The sequence below is a fragment of the Pinus tabuliformis genome, chromosome 6 (genome assembly GCF_031772625.1).
Source record: "Pinus tabuliformis cultivar Carrire ecotype Pingquan chromosome 6, CPIR1, whole genome shotgun sequence".
Taxonomy (NCBI): Eukaryota; Viridiplantae; Streptophyta; class Pinopsida; order Pinales; family Pinaceae; genus Pinus; species Pinus tabuliformis.
Window position 1 is genome coordinate 1,857,853,738 of NC_142292.1, and position 21,620 is coordinate 1,857,875,357.

At 37.9% G+C, this 21,620-nt stretch overlaps 1 pseudogene; it reads right to left on the reverse strand.

Moving 5' to 3' along the window:
• Positions 1 to 5,950: 5,950 nt before the first annotated feature.
• On the reverse strand, positions 5,951 to 19,752 carry LOC149266489 (UDP-glucose 4-epimerase-like; annotated as a pseudogene).
• Between the last annotated feature and the right edge of the window lie 1,868 nt (positions 19,753 to 21,620).

Genomic DNA, 21,620 nt, shown 5'->3' on the forward strand with positions numbered 1-21,620 from the left:
TTTTAAATATATAAACAACAAAGGGAAATTTACAACAAACTGATTAAAAAATGATTTCCCATACAATTTAGGTTGGTTACAAAATCTCAACAAGAAAGATGATATCTGAGAGATCATCCCATCACATTTCAGCTGGAACAATTCAAATCTGGTTATTGCAATTGGGCAATTTGGAAAACAACCACAACAGAAAATTTGTAAATATGTCCTTCAAGGAACCTTGTTTTTCTCCCAATCCATACCTAATTCTGGAAATATGTCCAATCAAAAACTAATTTGGTCTGTTCTACACAAAACCCATGTTTCAGATTTTCCATATTATTCTTCGTTTTCTAGAAACGTCCAACGCAAAACTGTCACTTTTTATTCAAGTGAATTTCTCAGTTGGAATATTTGATTATGAGCTAAATATAAAATTTGCAATCTATAAGAGATCTTGGAGGCTAAAATCATGAGTGATGTTATAAAAAAATCATCAATAAACCATCCTTGGTAAAATCATGCATAATAATCACCAATTTATTAAAAATAAATGAGAACAAATATTACGTATCGACAAGATCATAAATAATTATAAATGGAATTATATAATAAATTATGATAAATAAGTTGATAAAATAATAGTATAAATGGATGAAATGGACGTTATGAAGTGACAATAGTAATCACAAATTAGTAGCCCAACACACGCTACAACAAGGAAGGGACCAAGATGTGCGAAGTTCACAAATAATTTACATACCCTTCGCATGAAGCTGGGTATCAAGAATACTGAGCAGAATTTGGTACTCAAGTACCACAACTGTTTATGCAAGTACATCCAAGATGAGATGGAGTTCCTAGACATTTCCTCGCTCGGCACGACATACTGATACACTATCAAGATTGAGCATAATTTTAAACAAAAGAAACAAGACTTTGGATATGTGAATCCAAAGCAAGGAAAAGGCACCCCCAAACCACAGGGAAAAGGATAGAGCCAAGGCGGGGCTACCCAAGACAACCCGTCGAAGTCACAAGAAAAGAGAAACAATATGAAGCCAAATAAGGACATGAGAAAATGGTGTGAGTTGCATAAGAGCTCTACTCACAACACAAGTGAGTATTGGGCCAAGCAATCACTGATGGCTGAGCTGAAGGCCTCTGAGTCAGACCCATGTTCTGACTCTGAATCAAAACCCGATAAGGGGAATGATAAAGGGAAGCATATCATTGATGCAAAGCCCAATGCCACTTCGGTCACCTCCAAGATCCAGAAGATTGAGCCTGAAGATCTAGAGGACAGGGAAAGCCTCTTCCACTCACATATGTGGGTTAAGGGTTCTCTGCTGCAGTTCATTGTCGACAGTGGGAGGCAAAAGAACCTCATTTCAGTAGAGGTCATGAAACGGATGGGCCTAAAGACTACAACACATCTACAGTCATACGCCATCGGGTGGCTTCACCAAGGATGAGATCTTTGCATCAGCCAGCAGTGTCGCCTTCCCTACAGCATCAAGCCCTTCACGGATGAGGTACTATGTGATGTTGCTCCTCTTGAAGTTTGTGATGTATTGTTATGACAACCATACTTGTGGAAGTGAGATGTTGTATATTAGCTTATAACTCACTCTGTGATTAATAATTTGGTCAATAAGTTGTATAGGATACCGAAGGTTTCCGTGCCTATTTCCATCTCTTTAATCACTGCAAAGCAATACAGTGAGATCATTTCCTAGATTAGGAAATTTATTTTTATTATGATTTTACCTCAAGGCAAGAAGAAGCTTGTGGCCACGACTTCTAGGCAGGGCTCCTCTACACAGCAATAACAGATGGACAAGATCGTGGAGGAGTACATGGATACTTTCCCCTCACCTACAGGGGTACCTCTGCACTGTCAAGTCAAGCACTCCATAGATTTGATCCCGAGTGTGTCAATGCTAAATGGAATGATATGTTGATGCTTTGTTCTAGAGAACGATGAGGTCAAGAGGTAGATTCAGGAACTATTGTAGAAAGTGAACATCAGGCCAAGCTCATCACCCTCTAGGAGCCCAATTGTAATGGTATAGAAGAAGGATGGGACCTGGAGAGTCTGCATTGACTATTGGACACTAAACAAGATCATTGTTTAGAATAGGTACCCAATCCTACAGATTAATGACCTTCTAGACCAGCTTAAGGTGGGGGAATATTTAAGCGAGACTGATTTGAAGTCATGTTATCAACAAGAGCCTATCGAACCCTCCAATGTCTGGAAGACTACCTTCAAATCCAAGGAGGGGCTTTTGAAATGGTTGGTCATGCCGTTTGGATTGATGAATGCCCCTAACACCTTCATGAGACTGAAGGATGACATGATGCGACCCTGCACCAATGCATTTTTGGTGGTGTATTTAGATGATATCTTGATATTCAGCTGGAGTTGGGAAGAACACCTCCATCATATTCGACAGGTCCTTCAAACCCTGCGAAAACACAAGTTGTGTGCTAACTTGGACAAATGCACTTTTGGCTTGAACCAGGTTCAATATCTAGGGTACATCACTGATGAGCAGGGTGTACATGTGGACCCAACCAAGTTACAAGTCATTCAGGATTGGCTAGCCCCGTCCACTCTAACAGAGATCTGTAGCTTTTTGGGTCTTGCCAATTGATATCACAAGTTCATGTTAGGGTTATCTCGTATCACTTGGCCTTTAAGTCAAGTCACCAAGGGCAAAGCGAAAGAAACATTTTTTTGGTCTGAAACCCAACAACAGGCATTTTCTGAGTTGAAGCATTGCCTCTGCTTTGCACCAATGCTCACAATATTGGACCTGCAACAACCATTTGAGATTGAGACAGTACCTTCGACTATGTTATTGATGTGGTTCTTACTCAATATCGACATCCGATGGCTTAACATAGTGAGACGCTTTCAGACATAGTCCAAAATTTTCCCACTTACAAAAAAGAAATGTATTCCATTATGCAGGCTTTCTGTCAATGGAAGCGTTACATTCTGGGGAAGGAAACAATCATCCACACAAACCACCGAACCCTACAGTTCATATAGACACAAGGAAAGTTGCAGGATGATTGCCATCAGAAACGGTCCACCTACCTACAACAGTTCCATTTGAACATTAAGTATAATAAGCGCAACACCAATAATGTTGTTGATTGCCTCAGCCGACCACCAGTGATGGCACTGAGTGCACGAGACTTCGGGGTGGCCGCATATTTACAAGAGTGATCCATAATTCGGAAGAACATACTAGACACTCCTGGAAGGGAAGCGAGTTCTAAATTTTCACCTTCAAGATGCATTGTCATGCCATCTAGGACAAATTTGTGTTCCTTCAAGTGATCGTGCCAAGATGATTTGGGAGGCACACTAAAGTCGGGTTGCTGGACATTTTGAAGTAGATAAAATAGTGGTGGTATTACAAAAGTATTTTTATTGGACGAAACTTCGTCAGTATGTTGGGAAGTACATTAGATCTTGCACCACTTGTGCCATTTCCAAACCAACCATCAAGAAGCAAGGCCTGTATACTCCTCTACTTACTCCTACTCAGCCTTTGGAATCTATCTCCATGGATAACATGTCAGGCTTTCCTTCTACTACGGATGACAACAACTAAGTTTTCGTAGTCGTTGACAGATTCTCTAATATGGCCATCATGGTGGCCTATAAGAAGACTATCACAACAGAGGCCACTACTAAGATCTTCTTTAAGGGAGTTTGGGTACACTTTTGGATCCCACAGTCCATTGTCTCAAATCGGGACAACAGATTCCTGAGTGCATTTTAGTCTAGTCTCTCGTCGATTCTGGATATAGAACTTACTAAGTCCACGACTTTCCATCCCCAAACTGATGGCCAAAGAAAGGTTTTCAACAAGATGATTGTACAAATTCTATGAATTTACAACTCGAAGCATCCACACACATGGGATGAAAGTCTCCCTTATGTCCAAGACAGCGACAACATAGCTCTCCACATCTCAACAGGTCATAACCCCTTTCAGGTAGGGTTGAGATTTCAACCATTATGTCCCATTGATGTGGCAATACCATTTGCAGTGACTCAAGCAGATTCGACTCATGTCCAGTCCGAAGCTAAAAGGGCTAACAACTTCATTGAGCACATTTAACACATCGGTCAACAGGTCCATGATATATTGGATAGATCCAATGCTAAGTACAAGCAGCACCATGATCAGCATTGAGTTCCACACATGTTCCACGTGGGCGACAAAGTTTGGCTACATTTGTAGAAGGAGAGCCTCACTAGACCCCACCACAAGATTTTACCTCTCTAATATGGGCCATACGCCATCCCCAAGGTTTTCTGTAACAATGCCTTCAAGCTCAGCATCCCACAGTTCCTTGGTCTACACCCAATGTTTAATGTAGACCACCTTCAGCCATACTTTCCACCATTGTTGGACACATCCAACATTATAGAACAACTCACATCAACAAAGCTCAACCCAAACTACATGGAATATGCCACAATTAATCAGATCATGGATACACATATTAATAACACTCGCCAACAGAAGATACATTTATATCGAGTTGTCAAATCAGGCCAACTCCTTCACCCGGGCAAGTGGTTTACCAGGGACCAGGTTCAACAAAAAATTCCTCACCTCATGGAGGCTCTGCATGCAATGGGGACCATTACTTCCTAAGGGGGTAGGAATGATACAGGTGGATATTGGCGGCCACTCGCCTATTCCACCTAGACCCTCCAGTCAATTTCATATGTTTCCTTGTTTATTTCAACATTTACTATTTATAGCAGTTCTTCGTGTCCTAAAATTTCGGAGTAGTTTTGACCCCCTAAACGGTGTTTTTTTTAGCCTGTGATGAAACCTATAGTACTCAAAGAGACCTTTCCAATAATTTATCTTATGTGCCAAATGGAGATAATATGACCAAGTTACGACCCTGGGAACTTGGCTACCAAACTAACCCCAACAGGGCCCACAAACTCTTTGTGTTACATCTCTTGGGGTTAGGGTTTTGGTTGTTTAGGGTTTTCTCATGCTTTTCAATAATAAATAGGTCCTTGAGCCTCATTGTAACATATTTCAAAGGCATGTAACCGTCACATCTCTTCTTAGAGATAAGCGACCATTGCCCGAGCTATCTTTTTTCCATTTTGTTTGTAAGCATAGTTCAATATTTTTTTTGTTAATGAAATGTAGTGTTTTCTATTGCATCTTTGTATTTATAATTATATCTATAATTTATTTCATTATTGTTTAAGTTCAAATCAACTTGACATATTGAAATGTCAAAATATTAATGAATTCTTCATATCATACAACTAAAATTAAGGACTATATTTTAAAAATGAAGGAATCAATACACAAAAACTATACAAGCATTTTTTCTAGCATAGAAAATATACATTGCCACTTAAAACAATTTTTATATCTCCTTATCCTTTGATCTAAATTTATGGAAATAACATATATAATTTACTTGGGAAACTTAAACTAGTTTTATTCAATTGGGCGATAGTAACCACTATGTCACCAGATGACCTGCATAAACAAAGAAAATAAAACGTCAACATAGAAAAGAACACCTAAAAAATTCACATCCAATAATGAAAAAAGCTATTTAAATTTTCCCATATATTAACTGATCATTGACAATACTAATATGTACTTGTAGCCGAAAAGGGCATATATTTACTGAAAATGTGAAATGTAGGCATAATGTCTTCTTAAGCTAAGACCCTTAACATATTGAAATGTCAAAATATCAATGAATTCTTCATATCAGACAACTAAATTTAAGGACTATATTAAAAAAATGAAGGAATCAATACACAAAAGCTATAAAAGCCTTTTTTCCGACATAGAAAAGATACATTGTCACTTAAAATAGTTTTGAGATCTCTTTATCAGGGGATCTAAATTTATGGAAAAAATATCATTCATGCAACTCAGGGGAAATTTACCTATGTCACTTGCATTAAATATCTTATGGAGCGTAGATGACCATCAGCCAAGTCTACCACATGAGTTAGTCTTGAACCTAATACCATTGCAAGTACAGCAGAAAGAAAATAAATAGTTGCAAATAGAAAATATAAAATGCATAAACAAATAAATGAGTGAAGAGTTAAAGTAGCATAATAAAGAGAGTTGACAAGAATCAGAAACATACATGCAAACTTCAAAAGCAATAGGTTCAATGATCTATGACCTATAAAATGGTGTCTTAAAGTTCTCCAAGTATCAATGTTCAATAAGTAGCAAGTATTGCCGTTCAAAATCAATATTTTCTAATCTATAATATTCTCATAAATTATCCTAAAAGACTGACTCTTACGCATACTAATATGACATTTTGGGAAAGATATTATACTGCTAGTAAGTTCATGTGTGTAGATTCAAAACCACAAATTTGTATCTTATCTATAAAAAAACTAACATCACTATAAAAAATTATAAAAGCATCAGATATTGAAGATAGTATTCTATCCTACCATTGTTCCATCCTTTGTTGGGTAATCATTACCATATATGTTCAACATTGGTTTCCTACCCACAACCACTTGTTGGATGAAAGGCATGAGGTTATTTGGAATTCCCTTTGGATCTTCACCAATCTAGCTACTTGGGTGAGCTCCAACTAGGTTGAAGTATCTCAATAAAACATTCTCCACTCTGGATCTACCTTATAAATATCATGGGCTATATCTTCAAGGAAGATTTGAAGAAACAGATGGAAAAGGCATTAATTTCTCTAGCTACATGGTCCATCTAACCACTAATAACAAAATTATTTTAAGCGAAAAAGATGTAAGAATCTACTCAGAAAATAGTAATAGTTATTGAAATAACAATGGCACTCAACAAATAAAAAGTACAATATGGAGATATAACTATTGGTGCAAACATCAAGTTGAACAACATACCTTAGTTCATCCATAGGGATTTATTGCAGAATGTTGGAAGTATTCTACACAAGGAATCAACTTGGGTTGTCCATAAATTGTAGTTGATGATGAAAAAACCATTTGATAAACATATTTGAGTAAAACATGATTACACTTCAAGTTAAATTACTAAAAATAATTTATGAAATTAACATCTAGTAGTGTCATAACTGAGAAACATACCACATTGATACCCATATCCTTGTATGCAATGGGCATACTAAAATGGATCACAATCACCCATAAATGAGCAGCATACAACACCTATACACATATCCTTGTATGCATACTAAAATGGATCACAATAATCCCCAACTATCTTACTCACTTGCATCAGCTTCAATGAAAACATTTTATATATTGATCTCAGAGCAACACTAAACAAATATGTTATCCTTCCTTATAATTTTCATTTTTTTCTCTATTGACCCATTTATTATGCCACTAGGGAGGAATTGGAAGCATCAAGATGATACACATCTTAATTAGAAAAAATAACAAAATATATTTTGAGATTCTACATCAAATTAAACATGCAACTTTCACACAATCAAAACATATGACAAATTTGCTTAAAATAGGGAATTTTTGTGTTGGTATGCTATGAAACACAAGTATTTTGAAAATCCATACCATTGCATATTTCATATCTGTAATCATAGTGAAGCATGAATCATAAAAAATGGCGTCATTTTAACCAAATGGATGACTTATTTAGATCTATGTGAAACAATGTAAATTTTTGAAAGAAATTCTCAAGTCAAATTGGTTTTATAATGCCCATTTTGAAAAATATTTGGGAACTGATTTATGTACTTGTAATAAATCAGATAGAATATCACAATGATGATTTCATCTACTAAAATACCTCAAATAATGCCTTGATAACTCTACTATCATTTGAACTCATGAAGTAGCTTGCGTTGGCACCACAAATAACCACCAGGATAACAAATTGTATGATCCACTGCAATTTTTGGTTGCACAAGTTTATTAGTTATTTCAGAATTGTTTCTAAATTTGATCCAATTCTTACAAGATAAGAAAGTATCTACTAAAAAACAAAGCTAAAAAAGAAATTAGGAAAATCAAGGATATTTGAAATCCACATACTTCAACCTTCAAGGAATCCGATATGAATAGAATGAAGAAATAACCATGCAATCACCATTTTCATCAATGTACACTAATATGTACATCAAGTACTTTGAAAAGAAGTTATTAGGATCCATTCCACTTGATCCAAGTCCGGGTGTGACAAAGGACTCTTCCAAGACCTTTTACTTTCGTGATGTGTTAAATTGCATTTTAAAAGAACATTAATGAATACATCTGCATGTTGTAAAGAAGAGGAACATGAAAATCACCAACACATGAAAACATAAGCATTGATAATGGAATTCATCCAGGAGGGACTACGTCTCTGGGCCCCAATGTCAAGATGGTGTAGGCCACTTCATTAAGTGTTGTCAATAGTGATGATGTACACAGAGATGATGTCTCGATCATACAAGAAAAAATTCCCTCACGCAGGAGTGGCTCTAAGAGATGTTCCACAATTAGAACTCTCAATCAAAATCCTATCAGTATGACGCAAAAACATGCATGGTGAGCATCCTGCCAACATGGCACAAAAGGGATGTCAAAAGAAAACACATGCACAACGACAACAAGAGTATCCCAGCAACATACAACAAGGGATCTCAAAGCATAACCTGATGAGTTATGACAACAAGTACATCACATAGAAGATTCCACATCAAATCAAGCAGGGAATCATGACAACATGTAATAAACAAGATCCTGCATCAACATCAATCAAGGATCTGTGCAACATAATGAAAAAAGAAGAAGTACATAAACACTGCATATACCTCCCAACCAAGGGCCATCTGAAGAAGTGGATGTCACATTGCTGAAGCTGCTCAGACCATCAATCTCAAGGCATCAATCGTATGAAGTTGACTGCTCACCCATCACTGTGGACATCTGCACTGGCACTTAGAAAAGTGAGTAGAAGAAGAAATGAGAGAATAAGAAATCAAAAGACACCGTAAGATTTGCAGCGTCGAGTAGTGCTGAATCGACTGTCCAAAATCAGAATTCTGAGAAGTTGAGAATTCTGGGCTCAAAGATTTTGTTGCATGGATGGACTGAAAATCTGCAACTTAGATGGCGAATCTGATCTCACCATTGTGATCCCTGTGGAAAACCATGAAAAACAACTATAAACTTGATTATATTCTGAAATGTCAAAATTTTACCTCCTTGGGAAAATTTCATGGCTCATGGTTCCGCTCCCTGTTTCCGCTGAAATCATGGTTCCACGTGCATTCTAGAAATGACCAAAAAATGTAGACCTCTAATGGAGAAATGAACAACACCATTTTGTTTGTGGCGACGAGAGGTGTAAAATCCATATCAAATTTGTCAAATTCTGACAAAGTGAAAATTGTGCCCTCCTACAAAATTCATGGTTCCTGCATTAAAATATTAATTAACTCACTACCTCGAAATCCATGCCCACATTCTTCCTCCTCGAACTCCATGCAGAAGTAAAAAAATTCTGTTTAAATAAAATTCCTTTAGCAGATTTACCAAGGGAAAGTGGTTGGCGCATTGGTAAAAGAGGCAAACGGTTGAGGAAAGGTTGGGGGATCAAATCCGCCCCTCTACATATATGTTTTATAAAACCGCAATGATGTATTAACGGGGGTCGATTTTGCATTGGGCAGCCCACCCCTTAAACCCCACATTAACACCTTAATCGACACATTAAATATCGACGATCGACCTTTAAAATCGGCGATGGCAATGTATCGGCGGACTGTCATCGCATAAATCAGTGATATAAAATGTCGGCGTGATATAATGGGTTTCACCGATATCTATATCAGCGGTCGGCGCTATATATGGTGCTGCCATCGGCGCATTACAATCGACGCTTTTATCAGGGTTTCGCCGATATGTATATCAGCGATTTGTTATCGCATGTATATTGGGTCGGGGCGATAGGGTGTGGGACAGGTCCACCACCGGTGGCCCGTGTCCGCCCCAAATAATGAAACAATATATATATATCTATATATATATATATATATATATATATATAGTCCGCCCCAAATAATGAAACAATATATATATATATATATATATATATATATATATATATATATATATATATATATATATCTATCTATATATATATATATATATATATATATATATATATATATATATATATGGTCATAACATAACATGCAGCGGTTTTGGAGGGTTCGGTGAAGGTTATGGCCGCCAATCCCAAATATATTATTGTTGCAATTTGATTGTTTAAAGGGTTTGGCGGGGGTTGTGGCTGCCGATTCCGAAACCATATGTTTTATTGTTTTATTGTTTTTTTATTGTTTTATATAGTTATTTTAATATTAAAATCAATAACCATTTTCCATATTTTTGTCTCTTATGCAGGTTTAGGAGACAATGAAAGAACACCAAGTGTCAATGCTTGATGGGCTGCCATGTGGGTCCCGCGTGCTTATTGGGATGCCATGTGGCACACTATGGGCCCCTCTTTTCCCCTGTCATGTCAAACTTTGAAGAGCTCTATCTTTCGCATACGAACTCAGTTTGACGAACCGTTCACACCTCCGCGATCAGGACGACGAGATCTACGATCTGGTCCTAGGTCAAGCATAATCCAAACACTTTGATTTTTGAGCCCTCTTTGTCTTGTGTCTCTCTCTGGAGCCACCTGGATCAATCCTCCCCACTGAGGAGCTTTTGGTCCTCCAAAAGCATGAAAAAATAATCTGCAACTTTCTTTGTACCCTGTCAGCATCATGAGTGTCCTGAAAAGGTCTTGCTTCCATCTCCTTCACCTTTTTTCTTCGGAGCCTTAAGTGACGAGCTGACACCTACTACTTCTGCAACCTGTAGTACATTGTTTTGCAAATTACATGCTTTGAATGACATGACCAACTAATGACCCAACATCCCATACTTGCCACAAGTTTATAACACATACTTGGTGGTCAAGTTTACAACAAGATGGACATAATACTCTAGCTATGACAACAAGGCCACATATCATTGTTGCTTCAAAAAGTGATGGAAAACAAATCATCACTGCAACATATGATTTACATACATAAGGCCAAACACTATTGTTTTGACAAGTGATGGAAACATAACATCACTTTAAGAGTGTAACATACGACTCCAAATATGAATCAAACATGACCATACATCATTGTTGCTGATCAAGTGATGGAAAACACATCATCACTTTTACACTTTAAAATGCAACAAATGATTTACAAAATAATGACCATGAAATGAAAACATGTCTAGAAACCATTTTTCACTTATCAATGTGAATGGGTCACCTCCTTGTGGCAGTTTTTCTTGTCGAACAACTGCTCTTCCTGGTTCACACACCAACTCTTTGTCTTTAAGGCGCTGCTCTGGATGGAGCCTCCAACAAGTGGTTCTTTGATGGCCATTTCTATCGCAATGATTACAGTAGGCTTTCTTCCTCCATATCTGCTTAACCTGTTTCTTTTCATGCCATTGACAGGGTCTTTCACGCCTCATGAGTGCTGCCCTTCTTTTCCAACACTTAGAAAAGGTATGGTTAGGTAAACCACAAAAGGTACATGTTTTTCGATGCCTGGATCTTCGTTCATTATTAACAATATGATCATAATCAAAATGAACATTTGAAGATAAAAAATGGTTATACCTTCCTTTTCTATTTCTAATGTCAGCATGGCGATGAGAGCTTGCCTCAGCTCTCTCCATACAATGGAAACTGCCATGGGATGATGGGGATGTTTTCCCATCATTCTCTTTCCTCAACGATTTCATCGATGTCTCAGATGACTCTCACACCTTCGAGCACTCTCCTTTAGTGTATCTCGAGCCTGCAAATCGATGTTCATGCACAACTTCCAAAGGTTGAGTTATCCCTTGGTTATTAGCACCAAGTTCTTTCTCCTCATGCCTTGTCTTTGTAAGGAGCCTCATGTTTGTCCCTGTAATTGGGATCTCCAAATCTCCAATAGACATCATACTATAAGAAGATGAAATCGAAATGAAATGAACATCTTTTACCTCCTCTTTCGATTTGGAAAGATCTGATAAGGGTTTCTCATCATCCGTTGTTGGTGGTTCGCTCGCTGTCTCAGCGCATTCCCCAACTTCTTTCCTAACATACCCAAGTCCTGCTCGACACGGTAATTCCTCTACTTTGATGGGATTGAAAATGCCTTGGACATTAACACCCAATCCTTTTCCTTCATACCCCATTATCTTTAACAGGTTGGAGCCAATTCTTGTGGTGTGATTTTTAAAAACAATGAAATCACTATCAGGAAATGTACATGAAGATGGAGAACTACTTTTTACCTCATATGGGTCACGCTACAACTTTTCCAAGGACTCGTCCTTTGCTTGCAGCTATTGTAGCAAACTTTGTTTCTCCTCTTTCTCTTCATGTAGGCACATCCTCAAGTCATCATTCTCTGTTTGAAGATTACGCTTGTTTTGCTTCAGTTCCTCCATGGCCTTCTCTGTGGCTTGCAACTGAAGCTGCAATCGCTCCTTTTCCTCTGTCTCTTTCTGTAGAGTTTCATATACAACTTCCACTTTCTTGGAAATGTCAAGCATGGTCTCGTACATCGCTCTTTCATCCTCTGTCATTGCACATTCCATTGTTCACACTGCAATTCACATCAACGCAAAGACTGCTCTGATACGACTTGATCCAGGTCCAGGTGTGACGAAGGACCCTTCCAAGACCTTTTACTTTCGTGATGTGTTAAATTGCATTTTAAAAGAACATTAATGAATACATTTGCACGTTGTAAAGAAGAGGAACATGAAAATCATCAACACATGAAAACATAAGCATTGATAACGGAGTTCGTCCATGAGGGACTACATCTCTGGGCCCCGGTGTCAAGATGGTGTAGGCCGCTGCATTAAGTGCTATCAATAGTGATGATGTACACAAAGATGATGTCTCGATCATACAAGGAAAAATTCCCTCATGCAGGAGTGGCTTGAAGAGATGTTCCACAATTAGAACTCTTAATCAAACTCCTATCAGTATGACGCAAAAACATGCATGTTGAGCATCCCGCCAACATGGCACAAAAGGGATGTCAAAAGAAAACACATGCACGATGACAACAAGAGTATCCCAACAACATACAACAAGGGATCTCAAAGCATAACATGACGAGTTATGACAACAAGTAGATCACATAGAAGATTCTGCATCAAATCAAGCAAGGAATCATGACAACATGTACTAAACAAGATCCTGCATCAACATCAATCAAGGATCTGTGCAACATAATGCAGAAAGAAGAAGTAAATAAACATTGCATATACCTCACAACCAAGGGCCATCTGAGGAAGTGGATGTCACACCGCTGAAGCTGCTCAGACCATCGATCTCAAGTCATCGATCATATGAAGGTGACTGCTCGCCCATAACTGTGGACATCTGCACTGGCACTTAGTAAAGTGTCTAGAAGAAGAAAGGAGAGAATAAGAAATCTAAAGACACCATCAGATTTGTGGCGTTGAGTAGTGCTGAATTGACTGTCCCAATTCTGAATTCTGAGAAGTTGAGAATTCTGGGATCAAGGAATCTTTTAGATTCACTCGGGATTCCTCAAAGATTCTGCTCCATGAATGGACTGAAAAATTGCCTTCTCAAATGGCAAATCTGATCTCGCCATTGCGATCCCTGTGGAAAACCATGAAAAACAAGTATAAACTTGACTATATTCTGAAATGTCAAAATTTTACCTCCTTGGGAAAATTTCATGGCTCATGGTTCCGCTCCCTGTTTTCGCTGAAATCATGGTTCCACATGCATTCTGGAAATGACTGAAAATGCAGACCTCTGATGGAGAAACAAACAACACCATTGTGTTCGTGGCGACGAGAGGTGTAAAATCCATATAAAATTTGTCAAATTCTGACAAAGTGAAAATTTTGCCCTCCTACAAAATTCATGGTTCCTGCATTAAAATATTAATTAACTCACTGCCTTGAAATCCGTGCCCGCATTCTGCCTCCTCGAACTCCATGCAGAAGTAAAAACTCCTATTTAAATAAAATTCCTTCGGTGGATTTACCAAGGGAAAGTGGTTGGCGCATTGGTAAAAGAGGCAAACGGTTGAGGAGAGGTCGGGGGATCAAATTCCGCCCCTCTATATATATGTTTTATAAAACTGCAATGATGTATTAATGGGGGTCGGATCAACATTGGGCGGCCCGCCCCTCCAAACCCGCATTAACACCTTAATCGACGCACTAAATATCGGTGATCGACCTTTAAAATTGGCGGACTGTCATCGCATAAATCAACAATATAAAATCGGCGATATAAAATGTCGGTGCGATATAATGGGTTTCATTGATATCTATATCGGCGGTCGGCACTATATATGGTGCTTCCATCGGCGTGTTACAATCAACGCTTTTATTAGGGTTTCACTGATATGTATATCGGTAATTTGTTATCGCATGTATATCGGGTCGGGGCGATGGGATGTGGGCCGGGTCCACCGTCGGTGGCCCGTGCCCGCCCCTAATAATGCAACAACATATATATCTATATATATATATATATATATATATATATATATATGGCATATATGGTTATATAATACCATGCAATGGTTTTGGAGGGTTCGGTGGAGGTTATGGCCACTGATCCCAAATATATTATTGTTGCAATTTGATTGTTTAAAGGGTTCGGCGGAGGTTATGGCCGCTAATCCTGAAACCATATATTTTATTGTTTTATTGTTTTATATAATTATTTTAATATTAAAATGAATAACCATTTTCCATATTTTTCTCTTATGCAGGTTTAGGAGACAAATGAAAGAATGCCAAGTGTCAATGCTTGATGGGCTGCCATGTGGATCCCATGTGCTTATTGGGATGCCATGTGGCACACTGTGGGCCCCTCTTTTCACCTGTCATGTCAAACTTTGAAGAGCTCTATCTTTCGCATACGAGCTCGGTTTGACGAACTGTTCGCACCTTTGTGATCAAGATGATGGGATGTACGGTCTGGTCCTAGGTTGAGCATAATCCAAACAGTTTGATTTTTAAGCCCTCTTTGTCTTGCATCTCTCTCTGGAGCCACCTGGATCACCACTAAAACCAGATCAAAGGGACCAATTCATATATGTCTGACTATCGAATGCTCTTATTGAATGAAAATCGTGAATGAATTTCTCAATCATCTCAACAACCAAAATGAAAGCATTAGATTCATGATGGATGTGGAAAATAATAGGAGAATTCCCTTCGCTTACATTCTCATAAAAAATAATGAAGATGGATCGTTATTGGCTTATCCTATCAATTTTACCAAAATAAAACCCATACCACTAGATACTTGCATGTAGATTCTCCTCATTATCCAGTGCAAAAACAAGCTACAATCAACGCTCTAGTAATGAGCCACTAAGATCTTTGAAGATGAGCACAAGTCAATAACTACAACACTTGGCAAAGGTATTCAAAATAAATGGTTAAAGTGAGAGATAATATAAAAAAACTCTCCTAAAGGCAAGGATGATCCCCAAAAAATGCAGGAAGAAGAGAATGTAATATCAAAAATAACATTTCCTTACATCAAGGGAGTGACATAAAATAACATAAAATATGAAAAAGGGTAGTGCAAAGGACACCATCTTCCCCACAAATACCATACCAGGCAAGTTAGACTATATAAAAGGCCCAATCAATCCTAAAATGCATAAATGCATCCAAGCTATAACATGTTCTTTTGAAAAGATTTACATTGCATAAACTGGTAGGTCTATGCAAAATAAACTTAAGGAGCACTATGCTGATATCATTTCATAACTCTATTATAATGTCTCTACTTGTCACAATTCTATATAATACATATTTATAAATATCATTAACAGTTGCAAGGTTTAGAATTACCTTTTTGCAACCATGTTTGGGCATATAGTCTAATATAGATTTGAAGTGCCAACTAGATTGTTCTTATAATAACTTTATGGAATTGCTACACTTTAACCAAAAACCTTCAATCCAACAAAATGTATCATGACATCAAATATACACCATGACAAAGAAAAGATTCTAATTAGATTAAAGAATTTACTACTCGTAAGGGTTCTGGTGCAATAAATTGAAGGATAGCACACAAAAGCAAGAACAAAGAACTCGTCATCAACAACTCAACCATCGGAATAAGTAGTCTAAAGATAGATAATATTCGGCAGTCTGCAACTACCTCTAATTTATATATGGTGCTAATCAACATATTGAATTGTAGATGATGAAACACAAATTATGACCTAAGAAATCTTGAAACAAAAGATAGATACAAATGTAAATAAAAAAGGGCATACAAATGGAATAGATAAAGGAATGATTCAGAACATTTTATACACAATAAAAACATCAAAATAACAATAATAGACATATAACATTTGATTCAATATCTATAATGCAGAATGTAACATGCATAACCAAATATACTACTTACTTGGCCAATTAAAAATCCTTCGTTGTATCCTCTTTGTTGAAAATATCTCCCTGCAATCATAAACACAATTCACTTTCATTATTCTTGTCTTTTATAGTACCATTTTTTCTATCATTACACCCTAACCACAATTTAATATATATTCAAAGATATAAGTGATTATTCTAAAAAAATAAAATACAACTAAGTTACAGAGGAGACTTCACTATTGCAAATGACATGCAAATTGAAGGTTTTTTGTCCATGATGATGGATGTAATGTCCTCTTGAAATATCAAACATTTTACAAAATTTATACACAGTTCAATATCCAGAATTCAAGCATCATGGTCTTTTGTTGAAATAAATGCAATCCAAAGGAGGTGAAAGGTACAAATAGTTAAAATGATCTATCTAAAAAATGAATCTTCCCAAAAACCACAATAAGACAAGCCTTGACAATTTAAGAGTAAGTACATATTTTAAGAAAATATGAAAGATAGATCAGATCATCTAAGGACTTATGCTCCGTCACCATGCTTACCAATTTGATTTGTTGAAGTTAAAAATTCCTAAAATATCAAAGCCTTCAACTAAAATCATAATGTTTTATAGGAATTTGTTCTTTTAACATGACTTTTTTGGGTTATATAAAAGTATATTAAAATAAAATTAAAAAATTGATACCTTCACTCACCATACATTCTTGTCAATGATGCCAATACATTCTCCCTTTATTTTACTGCTAAAGTGACTATCATTTGTGTCCCTAAACACCAATGGAAGATGAAATTTTGTGCCTGAAGCAATAAAGTCAGTGCCTTTTCCTGAACCAATGCAGTTTATTCATGTGCTTGAAATAGTGTCGCTGCTACAAACCTGGAGATTTGGACAATTCCCTATGGATGTGTGTAAACCTAAATCAACCTGTCAGAACATTGATCTGTGTGGCTCTCGAAAAAACTACTGCAGCACTGGAACTCCACAAAATAAACAACTTAAAATTATAATTCTTAGAAATCTCTACCAAATTTCAAGTAAAGGAACCATTTCCTCCTACACCAATTAAACCTAGCATTGAATCGTTCAAAGAATTCATTTCCATATACTAGCTAGCGAGAGAGAATAGTATAGCAAAATGATTGTGCCATTATTGGCTCAATTCATATCTAAGAAAAATTATCAGGACTTGTCATAATTAAATATTGACTACCAACCAATCCTCAACCCAAGGTTAACTACTTCCTTCACTTGTCATCCCTAAGTCATATTTTTATCCATGGAACATTCAGACAATGGCTCACTATATTATTCTTATTATCGGGGCCACGTGAATATCATTACATGCAAAGAAAGAGGACCCACATGTCAATTTTTCTGTTTCTTGTTCAATCTGTGAGCATGACACCCTCAAATCTAAAACACTTTAAACCCCAACAATGGAGTTGTTGTAGTAATAATCTTACCCATCCACCCCAGTTACAAACAAAAACTTGTAGTTTGAACACATTCAATCCAATGGAGATGGTAGCTTCCAAATTTTGAAAGAAAATAACATCCGTCTAAATGAATACATAATACATAGACGTTTTTTTAAAGAGATGGTAGTTTCCAGCTCTTGGAAGAAAAAAATATTCATTTACTTGAATATATAGATGATTTTAAAGAAAATAAATAGCTAGTTGTGTATATCTAGCTTGAGTGGTTTGGTGAACAATCCCTTTTCAAACGGTATACATTCAAGTATCCGTGAATAATAACTTTTCCAATGGCATAGATTCAAGTATCCAGAAACCCTTTCCCCAACTGCAGAGGTTCAGTCTCCAAAAACATGTGATATTAGATATTTGACATGTGATATTATCATCACAATTGTCATCTAAAAGATGTTAGAGATGATGTCTGAAACTAAATTTAAAGAGTGAATTTTTATGGGTTTCTACTCTAGTTGAGTTGTAGGAATCTTCTTATGTGTCCTTTTCAGAGGGTTAAAAATTTGGGACTGAACCATGCCAAGCAACTTGGATTTCAAATATTTTTCCAATGAGTCATACAGTAAAAAATGGGTCGAAATTGTTCACTTTGATTTTGCAGATGGATTCACAAATAATAAATATGTAGAGTATACGAATTATGTTGTTTCAATCCTTGAAATTCTCACATGATTCCAATAAAAAATATGTCAGTAAGCCCTTCCATGGAAAACAACTAGTGTGATGTGGGAACTAATGAAGGGTAAATTCCTAGTCTACCACTGGAAAGTCATAATATTACAAGGATTTTTGGTCTTGTGTAAATGCAGAAAACCACAGGTCTGTGAAATTTAGAATGCCCGCACTGCAATACAGGAATGCATGGGATTTTTACACTATATAATTTGGGGTCTAGTCCTATGGAGCTTTCTTACTGTTATCACGCCAAGAAACTCTCCTAGGTTGTATCTCAGAGATGCTCAGGAACATTACAATCTCAACAAAAATGTTGGAAAATGGTGGATGAATGAAAGAAATGCTGCATATTCAAGCCAGATAACCACCTCTACTGTGCTTAACCCCAGACATGGGTGAACACCCCCAAACTACAAGGCTTTAGACCACCAATTACTCACAGTTTAAGAAAAATGTGATGATGGAGAATACTGATCACACCAGCAGATGCACAGGACCCTGTGATGGCCAGCTGCATCCAGTTAAAAGGTCTGTAAATCTATTCTCTAATGCACATATAGGATGACAGCTCTCTGGCATTAAAATAACAGAAACCTGCATACAAATTCAATGATACATGCTAGATTCAAACATAGAGGTGGGATGATAGCCCCTCTAATGCTAAACATCAACAACACATGAATAAATGCATAGCAGGCACAACCTGGAACAAAGAAGAAGTGGAAAGTGAGCAATTAACAGCAAAAGAAGCTTGCATTAGCTAAAAATGAAGACCAGATGTTGCAGGTATCACAGTAGTTACAGTCTCCAGAAGTTGAACCTTACATCAAAATAACATTCATCAACCTATTACATTCTGTCTTCTAGATATATATAGAAGTTGATTACAAAAACACTCTGTTGTGTTATACGAGGAAGGATAATAATGGGCCAACAACCATATTAACTCTTTGGAATGGTCCTCTGCCATGATCTGCTGCTTTAATGGACAAAATCGGCCCTTTTTGATATTCTGATGTCCTTCTCGGGCAGCTGGAGTAAATTATGGATGAAATTCCATGCCTGATAAATGCTTTTAACTGCTCTTTCCTATACTTTTCTTCCTCGGCCATGCTGCTTGTTAAATGCGGTTGCTGAGATATTAATTGTGCAGGTATAGGGTAGCTGATCACCTTGATTCTTTGGCAGCAGAGAGCATTTGGGATTATTACAGACAGTATGGCGAGGCAGACTTGAACGGAGGAACGAAGCTCCACTGTCGGATCGCACAGATCAACGGTGGGGATTAGTTGAAAAGGAGTATCGGGAGGTTATAAAATCGGGATAGATGAGAGCCGTCAGATCAGGGCACGGTGGATCTGACAGCCATCGCACAGAGGAAGATGCACGGATGATAACGTGCGGGAGAACGCTTTTGAGTGGCAGGCAGTATCCCCCACACTGCCCATGGGAGGATGGTGGTATCAATATATGGCCACGCGATCCAGTCAAAATACGACGTGTGGCGATTGAAAACCACCGCCCCCGTGGGTTAACGTGTGCGCAAGTCGCGCGATCAGGGAAAGCGTCAGCCATTAGATCGTTCGGTGGATGCGATCAATGGTGGGGAGGTGCACGATATTTAACGCGCGAGGAAAAGGCGGCAAAGGGTTATGGAGGGGCAGGTCACGTGGGTGTGGGCTCATCGGTTTAGCACCCGGGGCTTAAGGAAAAGGGGCCTAGAAGGGCTCTGTCGGATTAGGGGGTTTTAAACGGAAATGAAAGAGTTTTATGAAAAAACCAGAAATGACAGGGTAAAAGGAATTAAGCAGGGGAATAGGGAAAGGCGAGGAATGAAGATTTTTATAGAAGAAACAGAGACAGCAGAGGTGAAGAGAATATGAGAAAATGAAGGAGGGGGAAGGACAAGACTACAGCAAGCCTTCTTTTAGCATAATACAACATGGCGAAGCTGTCTTTGACCCTCAACTGTTCAAATTTGTAGCAGAGCTAACACTGGCTCCTTCTAGGGATGAGATCCTCCCTGTGAGGTCTCAAGAACCTGCAGACCAATGCCTTCATACAAAACCAGCTTTAAAAACATTGCCTAGTATTCCATTGGGCATGGAGTCACACCAAGTCTACTCTAAAACCTGAAAAAGAAACTGCTTACAATCATTAAGGCCTGAAAACTTAAAATTAAAAAAAAAAACTGCCCATCTGTTGGGCTACCAAAATTGTTCCTCCTGCTCTCGACCCCTTCATCATAGAGCTGCAAAACAGGATTTATTTGATCCTCCACCTCGAACAGTTTAGGACACTTGAGCTTAATAGGTAGAAATGGATCAACCTTCATCTCCCTTCTGTGTATTTTCCTCCTTGGATGTTCCTCACAGGAGCCTTTGTACACCTGCTGAATAACCACTGTTGCTGTGTACTTATCTTTGTCACCTGTGGCCTGCACAATAAATATGAATGGTGTACCAATGTGTTCATGTGTGGAGGACACAGAGACATTATCTGCTCCTGAATCTTTGTTTGAACAATCCTCATCCAAGGAGGGATTCCAAAACTGTGCACCCTCTTCCTCTGTCATCTGGCAGGCTGCCTCTTCAATCTGTGTGGGGGCCATCTGAGTAGGTTTAAGAAAATCAAAACTGAGGTGATCAGTGTCAGCCTTAAGAGTAGAGCTAATTCCTACTTCAATGTTCAAGGTGCAACTTTGAGAGGTTGTCATTTGAGCAGACAGAGGGACAAAAGATGATGGGGAACTTTCTTCTCCCTTATTGATCACTGGACAACGGACAAAAGCAGGCTGGAAAATTGGCAGATCTGCATAGCCATGTGAAGATGAGCTGGCTTTGAGCACGGGTTCTTGGAGGATGAGGGGATTAGCTGCTGACTACTTCTGCTAATCATCTTGTTGTTCTACAGCTACAACAAACTCATGAGCAGTGCCTCTGGATATTGCTTTCTCATAAGCAACCCTTGTTAGGAAAGG